Below are 11,231 nucleotides of genomic sequence, written 5' to 3'. Positions count from 1 at the left end.
AAATATTTTACGGCATCCTTGCTTAAAGCGTTGTTCAATTCAATTTTTTTTTCGTAAACAAACTTTTTCAAGAGCTTAATTTTATTTTCAGGTGTATGTACAACATGAACACTCTACGCGGTTATTTGAAAAAGGCAGTATCTGAAGCTGAGCCGTCTTTTGTAAAAATAGACGACAATAAAACTCAGACTGGGCCAGAAAACGGTCAAAAGAAACAGGATGTAAATAAACGTAAGAAACGGCGTAGTCGAGCTGCCAATAGCTCTCTGGATGACAGCAAAACATTAAATCAAGATTTGAAAACAACAAAAACACCTAAAAAGAAAAAAAGAAATGTTTCAATTGATTCGATCCTGGATGAGTTTTGGGAAATAACTTTTACGCAAGAACAAACACAATGAATATCGTTCTTATCAATTAAAATTCGCTTAATTTTAATCAAAATCAATGTACCCGAACGACCCGGGTGGTTAAAAGGTCTCTTATAAATAATAATAATAATGTTAAGAGTAAAGATGCGAGTTGAGAATAAATTATAATAAAAATGACAATGATTATACAAATCAATATTTTTACCCCACTTTTAAAGAAAATATTCCAATTAAAAATTCGTATTCATATTCAGACAACAATGTACACACGAAGGCTCTACATTACGGCTTTTCGATCCATTGCTTCCTAAATATGCAAATTTAAGGCGAGAATTCGTGCAGGCGTTTGTTTGTTATAAAATAATCGTTTATTTATTTTTGAGTTTCTCTCTCGATCGTAACAAAAAATCGTTTTTATCGATTGTAACATAAAATCTTATAATTTTTCAAAAATCCTTTTTTATCCCCTATAGTTTATTCCGTTTGATAGCTTCATTTAACGAAAATCATTTACAAAAGTGATTTTTGTAAACATTCTACCGTTATAGATTAAAACACGCAAAACAAATATGTTTGGAATCTGAAAGAAAGGCTCAAATCCACTGTTAAGTGTATTAAACCGGGTTTTTTACTAAGTACCTTGTGGTACCAATGCGGACCCGAAATAAAAAAATACTAGCAGTCCAGCCTACTCCACAGCCCAAGGAAAAGTGATCGAGTACTTGCATCAGCCCTCAGATCAGAACAGTCATCTAATTTCCTGACCGGAACTTCGTAATCGTTAGCGAACGATTACGAATGTTCACGAAAAACCCTCTTCTTTTTCACATATTTTTCTGGTAACCAACCCGAGATATTGATATCCGATCTCGGTGTAGATTCTAATTCCCGATTCTTACCAATACAACCATAAGACCTATCATCTGGTGGGGTCAACGTCCGGACATGCATCAGCTGGTGGCGATATCTCTAGCAAAGTTTCACCAAATCCCTTTAAAACACCCAGATCCGCTTTATGAAGAAAAAGAGTTTTTTTCGTGACGTCACGCTCTCGATGGGGTGCGTCGAGAGTCTCGAGAGTTTTGCTTACTCTCCTACATATCTCTCTCCTACTCGGCTATGCTCTTGGTTTACTTGGTCTATAAATAGATATTTTATCGGCTTTTACAGGGATGGCTATTTTCAGCTAGGTGTTCATTCGGTCTACTCAGGGATGTTCAAGTAAAACAAAATGAAATTATTTAATTTTATCCATACTGCTACATCATTCCTCACTAGATTTTCGAAAATTTGATTGGAACTAACTTAGTTTGTTCCAATCAAATTTTCGAAGGTTAAATCGAAAATGATTTCATAAAAGATTGATGTTTCCGGGGTCATATGTTTTCATCACCAACTAAATGGCTCTTCCTCTATTTCCAGGTAGTAAAAGAATTATTACTCCTGTAACTGACCATCAATGTTCGTCGAACTCCGGTCTCCAGCAGAAACAAAAAAAAGTTCATGAAATTAAATTCTTAACGTAACCTTGAAGAAACACTTTCCTCAACACAAGATCTATTTACTTATTCCTGAACAAAACTTGAATATTTACATTTGGTCTTTCTTTGTGTTATGACTGATGACAATTTTCTTCCTCCAAAACTGCTGCATAAATCATAAAAAAAACTTCATTCACTGTTTTCTTTACTCAGCGCATCAGCTAAAACAGAAAACAATGAGAAAAAAATCCTCAATGGAAACCCTAAAAAAGATTATCACTGTAAACTCCTTTCCGACAAACTAGACTCAACCTTAAAATTCAGCTTTCAAGAAAAACGAATCTAATGCTCTCGATAAGAAAAACCCAATGACAAATCTAAACTCGAATGTAATTGTTGATTTTAACCTCAAAATGTATTGAGTAAAACAAATCATCCCAATCTACAATCTTACAACAAAAACTTGCTTGGACATCTGCCTTGAAAAAACTTTCAAGAAATATTGTCCAATTAAATTTTCCAAAATACTCCGTGTTCATGAAAAACATGAGCACCCCTAGTACAGAGCTCTCCTCTCCAGCAAAACGATGGATGAACCACACATCTGTCACTAACACAAATTTAACCAAATGTAAACAAACCGTCATAAGTGTTTCGCGTGTGATTACTTTTGCTGCCCAAAATTTGTTCCAAAGAAAATTGTGAAAACCAGCTGGAAAATCCGCATAAATCCGTGGCGATGGTGATAGGCTGGTGCAGGAGAGTTTCCTACATCGTTCCGTAATGAAACCGTAAGTTGATAAGTTCTTTTTCTCTCGTTCTAGCCAAAAAAAAAACTTCTTCCAGCTACCCGTAGTGATGATACGGCGAATAAGAAGAAGGAACCATACTGTGTCGATCCATCTGCCGAGTCTGCTCAGCAATCCAAGAACCATACGGAACCGGAAGTCGACTGGATACCATGCTCTGTTTTCCCCAAGTTGTGGAGGAAATTCCCTACTTTGATTAGCCGCACCGAATAAAAATCAGGTAAATTGAAAATTCAATTAGCAACTAGTATTAACCATGCTCTACTTTATCGACTAATTCTAAACTTAATCTTTTAGCTTGACTGCACAATTGCCAAACGGAAAACCGGAAAGTGAATTTATGTACAAGGAAATTAAAGGAAAATTATATGAAAATGAAAGGAAAATTACTGGAAAATTGAAGCAAAACTGAAAAATGGAAGGAAACTCAAAAGCGAAAATCAAATTCTATCCGAAGATATGAGTGAGTTTTTCAAAATTCTAGCTGTAAGTACTAACCCTAAAACTAGAAAACTAAAACTAAAATAAGAAAAATAGTACGGCTTTTACAGGGATGGCTATTTTCAGCTAGGTGTTCATTCGGTCTACTCAGGGATGTTCAAGTAAAACAAAATGAAATTATTTAATTTTATCCATACTGCTACAATGTAAATAAAAATACTTGTCAAAAATCGGACATCATTTCTTTGTGTCATGCATTAGTCATCTTCACTATCACTATCAATTTTATGTATAGCAATGTTCATTAAGAATAATGCAGATTAACACGATAGGTATCAATTTATAATCAATAAAGGGATAAGATTTTAAACTGAGTATTTTCACATTAATTCAAATATGGTGACAAAATCGGTCAAAAAGGTGACAAAATGGGGGGCAGACATAATCTGTGACATAATAATCGGGTTGACATAATCGGGAATTCAACTGTATTCGAAAGAAAAAAAAACATTTTGGTAAACTTGACTAGATCCTTTCCTAGATCGATCGAAAAAACAGAGTTGAGACCATTCTGGAATGATTTTGTGCAAAAAAAAAACTATCCTGGTTAGGCAGAACAGATAAACTCTAAAGGCAGGGTTGTGAAAAACAGACAACAAATCGATAAATGTGTACAATATTGACGTTTCATATAAGTTGAAATATTCCTGATATTCGTGGAACAATTGCAACAAAAATCATAGTAAAAATGTAGCTTTGCATCAGTCTTAATACGTTGCAATAAATGGTTGAAGTGTATAAAAACTTCAACCGAAAAGTACTGAAAGTCAAGTTTTTTAGCTCCTGTAATTATGCATTGTTTATAAAACATGTAAAAAAAACTTCTTCCTATTTTCCGTAGAAAAATTGTTGTTTGTTAAAAAAAACATGTGAATTTTTCAGCAAAAAAAGGGGGTTTTAGAAGTCCAAATTGATTAACAAAGTAATCCTATTTGCTGCCATTTAAGCTTAAATTTTAAGCTTAAATAAATATGAACATTCTGGTGTGGTATTTAAATAACGCTGTACGATTTTTTTTTAAATTTAAAGTAGTTTAAAATTAAAAAAAAAATATATATCAAAAGACTGTTACACCCTAAGACGAGGGTTATAAAACTTCAATTCCGATCAATGCCTGAAATGAGATACAACTTGCATTGCACTGAAGATGACATGATTGTCTGTGTCAGCATTGGCTTATAGATTTGGGTAGTCGAGCAAAATGATGCACTACATACAAACATTCAGGTGTAGAAAGAAAATATGTTTTATCAGGGATATTTTAACTAGAATCTTCCCAAAAACAAGAAAACTGGAGATCGAACCCAACACAATCTTCTCAACTCGTCTTGCCAGTTGCACCACTTTGCCATGGGTTCTATCATGTGTTTTCAGTCATTTGGAGAAATGAGTGCCTATTTTCGTGTTTTCTTACCATAAATGCAAAGCGTTCGGGAAATTCATTCGGGTGTGTTATCGCCGACTTTCGGTTGACGTTTGATTGGTATTTTAATTTTGAGTGGAGAATGACTTTCAAGGGATAAAGTCCCAAGAAACAAGAACGAAGAGACAAAAAGAACTGTTTTTTTTTTCTGTACGTGATAAAATTATTGATATTTTTGGTGTTGATTAAAACACAAATAAACGCACGCTGTAGTGCATAGAAATTCAAATGCTATAGACTATAACTTGGACCAAAGCATGACCGGCTGAATTTAGCGTATAGTTAATAAAAGTCTATTGCTGTAAATGGTCATTCAAGTCGATATTGTTTTAATGATTTTGCAACTATTTTGTTCTCCAAATAATATGCATACACACAAATAAACCATTCAATTAGCTCCAGAATAAGAATAACGAGGTACCATTAGTTTTCGTTCGTTTTGCATTGATATTTTCAAACCCACAGGCGATCTAGATGGTGCTTGATTCAAAATAAATTCCGTCGAAAATTATAGCTTACAAACCGGCAATTCATACTCGCAAATCGTTATTGGTTCGTATCCGAGCCCCGTTGCAAAATTAAAGCGAAAGTCAATTCAAGATAAATTGTATCGGCGACCTTGTTTGGGACCCTCATTCTTTTCTCGTTGTGCGGCGCAATCGAATTCAATGAAAGTTCCGCCTTAATTTTGTTATTATTATCTAGGAGAAGCAGCATAAAGTTGCATTAAAATCAATTTTGAAACTAAATTTTGAAAACATCTAGGGTATTCGTTGTGTTATTGGAAAATTTGTAAGCTTTCAAACACTCCTAGAATTTTATTGTTTGGAAAAATTCACAGTTGGGGACAACTGTATCATTTGTTTCTGACATTGGGATCGGAAACGCCAACATAATTTTGGAGCACCCTTGACATTTTCCTTTCCCTAGAAGTGCAGTAAAAAAGCGGTTAGTAGTATCGTTTTTTTTTTGGTTTGGAACTGGAGCTTTCAGAGTACAATGCAGAGCTTTGTTACCACAAATTCTGTTCCAAAAATATGGAAAGAGCTGTGTAAGAATTTCGTAGCGAGCGTATTCGCAAGTCATGAATTACAGGGCAAAATCAAACCTATCAGGAACATTCTTAAACGAATTAAGTTAGAAACGTTTATTTGTTTTTAGAAACAGTTGAAGATCGTATCCTAAACATTTCGTAAATTTTGTAAATTTTGTAAATTTTGTAAATTTCGTAAATTTTGTAAATTTTGTAAATTTTGTAAATTTTGTAAATTTTGTAAATTTTGTAAATTTTGTAAATTTTGTAAATTTTGTAAATTTTGTAAATTTTGTAAATTTTGTAAATTTTGTAAATTTTGTAAATTTTGTAAATTTTGTAAATTTTGTAAATTTTGTAAATTTTGTAAATTTTGTAAATTTTGTAAATTTTGTAAATTTTGTAAATTTTGTAAATTTTGTAAATTTTGTAAATTTTGTAAATTTTGTAAATTTTGTAAATTTTGTAAATTTTGTAAATTTTGTAAATTTTGTAAATTTTGTAAATTTTGTAAATTTTGTAAATTTTGTAAATTTTGTAAATTTTGTAAATTTTGTAAATTTTGTAAATTTTGTAAATTTTGTAAATTTTGTAAATTTTGTAAATTTTGTAAATTTTGTAAATTTTGTAAATTTTGTAAATTTTGTAAATTTTGTAAATTTTGTAAATTTTGTAAATTTTGTAAATTTTGTAAATTTTGTAAATTTTGTAAATTTTGTAAATTTTGTAAATTTTGTAAATTTTGTAAATTTTGTAAATTTTGTAAATTTTGTAAATTTTGTAAATTTTGTAAATTTTGTAAATTTTGTAAATTTTGTAAATTTTGTAAATTTTGTAAATTTTGTAAATTTTGTAAATTTTGTAAATTTTGTAAATTTTGTAAATTTTGTAAATTTTGTAAATTTTGTAAATTTTGTGAATTTTGTAAATTTTGTAAATTTTGTAAATTTTGTAAATTTTGTAAATTTTGTAAATTTTGTAAATTTTGTAAATTTTGTAAATTTTGTAAATTTTGTAAATTTTGTAAATTTTGTAAATTTTGTAAATTTTGTAAATTTTGTAAATTTTGTAAATTTTGTAAATTTTGTAAATTTTGTAAATTTTGTAAATTTTGTAAATTTTGTAAATTTTGTAAATTTTGTAAATTTTGTAAATTTTGTAAATTTTGTAAATTTTGTAAATTTTGTAAATTTTGTAAATTTTGTAAATTTTGTAAATTTTGTAAATTTTGTAAATTTTGTAAATTTTGTAAATTTTGTAAATTTTGTAAATTTTGTAAATTTTGTAAATTTTGTAAATTTTGTAAATTTTGTAAATTTTGTAAATTTTGTAAATTTTGTAAATTTTGTAAATTTTGTAAATTTTGTAAATTTTGTAAATTTTGTAAATTTTGTAAATTTTGTAAATTTTGTAAATTTTGTAAATTTTGTAAATTTTGTAAATTTTGTAAATTTTGTAAATTTTGTAAATTTTGTAAATTTTGTAAATTTTGTAAATTTTGTAAATTTTGTAAATTTTGTAAATTTTGTAAATTTTGTAAATTTTGTAAACTTTGTAAATTTTGTAAATTTTGTAAATTTTGTAAATTTTGTAAATTTTGTAAATTTTGTAAATTTTGTAAACTTTGTAAATTTTGTAAATTTTGTGAATTTTGTGAATTTTGTAAATTTTGTAAATTTTTATAAATTTTGTAATGTTTGTAATTTTTGTAAATTTCGTAAATTTTGTAAATTTTGTAAATTTTGTAAATTTTGTAAATTTTGTAAATTTTGTAAATTTTGTAAATTTTGTAAATTTTGTAAATTTTGTAAATTTTGTAAATTTTGTAAATTTTGTAAATTTTGTAAATTTTGTAAATTTTGTAAATTTTGTAAATTTTGTAAATTTTGTAAATTTTGTAAATTTTGTAAATTTTGTAAATTTTGTAAATTTTGTAAATTTTGTAAATTTTGTAAATTTTGTAAATTTTGTAAATTTTGTAAATTTTTTGAATTTTGTATATTTCATAAATTTTGTAAATTTTGTAAATTTTGTAAATTTTGTAAATTTTTTTTTAATTTTGTTAATTTTGTTTATTTTGTAAATTTTGTAAATTTTGTAAATTTTGAAAATTTTGTAAATTTTGTAAATTTTGTAAATTTTGTAAATTTTGTAAATTTTGTAAATTTTGTAAATTATGTAAATTTTGTAAATTTTGTAAATTTTGTAAATTTTGTAAATTTTGTAAATTTTGTAAATTTTGTAAATTTTGTAAATTTTGTAAATTTTGTAAATTTTGTAAATTTTGTAAATTTTGTAAATTTTGTAAATTTTGTAAATTTTGTAAATTTTGTAAATCTTGTAAATTTTGTAAATCTTGTAAATTTTGTAAATTTTATAAATTTAAACAATCATAGATACAAATTCTACTCACATACCCTCTGCTTTTATATTTGACTAATAAGTTTTCGAGTGATCTAAAAATATTGTTGGAGAGAAGGAGGGGTCTCGAAACATAAAAAAAAACATTTCTCCTACTCGAATATACTTCCTTGATGAATTTGGTTTTTTGTTCGATTAGTTCTCGAGTAATGCATAAAAGCGAAACCCTTTTCCCCCCTGGGAGGGTCTCAAACATGTTTGAAACTAGACTCGTAGCCTTATTCCTTCCTATGTGAAATTCGGATGCATTTGCATGATTAGTTATTGAATAATGCATTAAATTGTAAGGAAGACCCCCTCCACTCTTTTTATCCCCCCAATCTAAGAGGTAGGAGTCCCAAATAACCATAGAAACATATCTCGTACCCAAATAACCACCCATGTTGAATTTGGTTCAGTTTACTCGATTAGTTTTCTAATTTTCCAAAAAAAATGTACGGGAGGCCCCTCCCTCTTTTCTCTCTTCACACTGAAAAGAGGAAGGAATCTCAAACCATAAACCAAAATATTCTGCCTACCCATATACCCACGCATGAAAAATTTGGTTCCTCTAGCTTGATTAGTTCTCGAACTGTACGAAAAATTGTATGGGAGCCCCTCTTCCCTCTCCTTTTTCCCTATTGGAAGGAGAGAGGGGTACCAAACCATTTAATGAACATATCTCGTAACCAAATACACTCCCATACCAAATTTGGTTCCATCTGCATGATCGGCTCTCGAGTGCAAACATACTTTTGTTCGGGAGACCCCCTCCCCACTTCCAGAGAGTAAGAGGGGCCTTAAACTAATATAAGAACATTCTCCGGCCCTCAAAGAACACTTCTACCAAAGTTCCACGTATATCGGTTCAGTGTTTTTCGAGTCTATAGGGAACAGCCAGACGCACAGACAGACAGACAGACAGAAATTCATTTTTATATTTCTAGATATACTTACAAAAAATCATTTCTACCCCCAAAAATTTAAATTTTAGTAATTTACTTCTGTTTCCGCCCACTGATGTAAAGGATATTAGTCATTATTTAAATATAAATCCGTTTTTGTTTTTTTTTCGAAACGTTGGTAATAACTCATTCGGAATTTCAAAAGAATTGGGGTACTTTGAAATTTTATCTATTTCAAAAGACAAGACATATTTTTCGTTATTATAGATTAAAACTTTTTTTGTAACTAGAGGAAGTCTACAGACATGACTTCCCGGTAGGACAGTAGCATGACAGCCTTTTTCTTATCTCGCTGCTCGACGAATTGGATCGGCAAGATTTTCTCAAGCCAACTTTTGAAAAGCAAACTGAAGATATGGTTGTAAAAATAAAAATCCCCCGATTTGTAGACATGGTAAAAAGCTCAATTAAGTTGACAGCTCCTTTTTGATTCTGATGATAAAAATAAACGTTAATTACTTTTTGATGGAGGATTATGTCATTTTCTGCGGCTTAAGAAATTACAATCTTTTTTTTCATGGTTATCTACAAGAATCCTGTAATACCATTATTGAGGTAAACGAATTCAATTCCCCTTGATAAGTGATGAATGACGAAATGTCACTTATTGTCGCTTTGAACTGTTTTCCTTTTGCATTGAAAATTGAGACCAAACCGACTGCGACCCAAAAGTGTTAATGATCGAACCAGTTTCCGCACAATTTTTGCATCTTCCAAGGAGACTTGGTAGGCTGTGGACAAACGTGACGGTTTGTTTTTTTTTTTTTTTTTCAGCCAGAATATTTATAAGTCTTCAAATAGTGAAAATTGAATTATAAGAAAAATCTATCAACTAAAGAAGCAAGTGAACAAGTTGAAGTCGAATGCCGAGTGCTTAAAGTTTCAAAATATACAAAAAAATGATTGTTCTTTGGTCGATATGAAGGAAGAGGAAGGTCTAGCACTACGCCCCTACGTTATTTTGCGATTTTTATTAAGATAAGTATTTTGGAACTTCATTATTTTTTACCTGAATGTAAATTTGATGTTGTTTTTCGACTGGATGATTCTTAATTTTTGGGGATTGAAACTGCTTTGTCAGTTATTTGTGAGAGTGAAAACGAGTTATTTTTATTATTGTCCAAACGTTTCGGCAATTTGTTGTTGCCTTCTCCAATAGGTAATAATCGTGAGGTTCGTCTTTGGTCTAATTTTTGTTGTGATTAATTATTGTAGTGCGAATTTTATCTGTGAATATGCGTCGGGGATTGAACCGCAACGCTTCACCATTAGATAAATTGTTTATCTAATAGTGAAGCGTTGCAGTTCAATTTTCGTCGCATATTCACAGATAAAATCGCACTACAATATTTAATCACAACAAAGATTAGACTAAAGACGAACCTGATAATTATTACTCACTGAGGAGGACTACAATGGATAGCCGAAACGTTTGAAAAATTATAAAAATAACTCGTTTTTGTTCCCACAAATGACTGACGAAGCCGTTTCAATCCTTGAATGTAACTTTTTTTTATCAATTTTGATCAATTGTTGAATATCAGCAAAGTGAATTTTCAGCATTTGTTTCCATTTTCCTAAGATTCTGCCACTTGCTAGATGTATACAATGGTGTACACAATCTTTTTAGTGATAGCTTCATGCTTCTGAATAAACTGTTCGAAAGGCTTTTTCTTGTGAATTTTTTTTTTATTTTAAACACACTATTTTTCTAAATTTTGGTAGAAACAGAAAGGCTGGCGCTATGTCCTCGGGGTTCAGATTCAGCTCTTAATAACTTAATAACTCTTAATAACTTAATAACATGCTTTTTTGAGCATGCACTTTTCAGACATTTGCCGAGCTTTTTTTTATACTGATATTTTTTTCATGTTCATTCATCATCGCTTAACTTGTTGCAATTCAAATTAGGATTTTCATAGAGAGCTCTCAAATAAAAAAATCGGTTAGACGTCAACTTGATATGCCATTGGATTAAGAGACTATATAAAAAAATTATTTTTAAAAATTAATGTTTATACTTGGTAATAGCCGTTTACTTTTTTTTTATCACCATTTAACCTAACATACTCATGCCCGCTAATGAACTGAAAGCTTTCTATAGAAACTTTATGAGTCAGGAAAACAAAATTTATTGTTCACCGTAACACTAGTCAAAAGTGTCTCCCAACCGATTCCTTTAACCCCTCTCCCAACCAAAATTATTTTGCTAGGATGCAGAGGTGACCTCGGTCCTAAAGCACAAATT

The sequence above is a fragment of the Uranotaenia lowii genome, chromosome 1 (assembly GCF_029784155.1).
Source record: "Uranotaenia lowii strain MFRU-FL chromosome 1, ASM2978415v1, whole genome shotgun sequence".
Taxonomy (NCBI): domain Eukaryota; kingdom Metazoa; phylum Arthropoda; class Insecta; order Diptera; family Culicidae; genus Uranotaenia; species Uranotaenia lowii.
Note: the sequence above shows the minus strand (reverse complement) of the source record.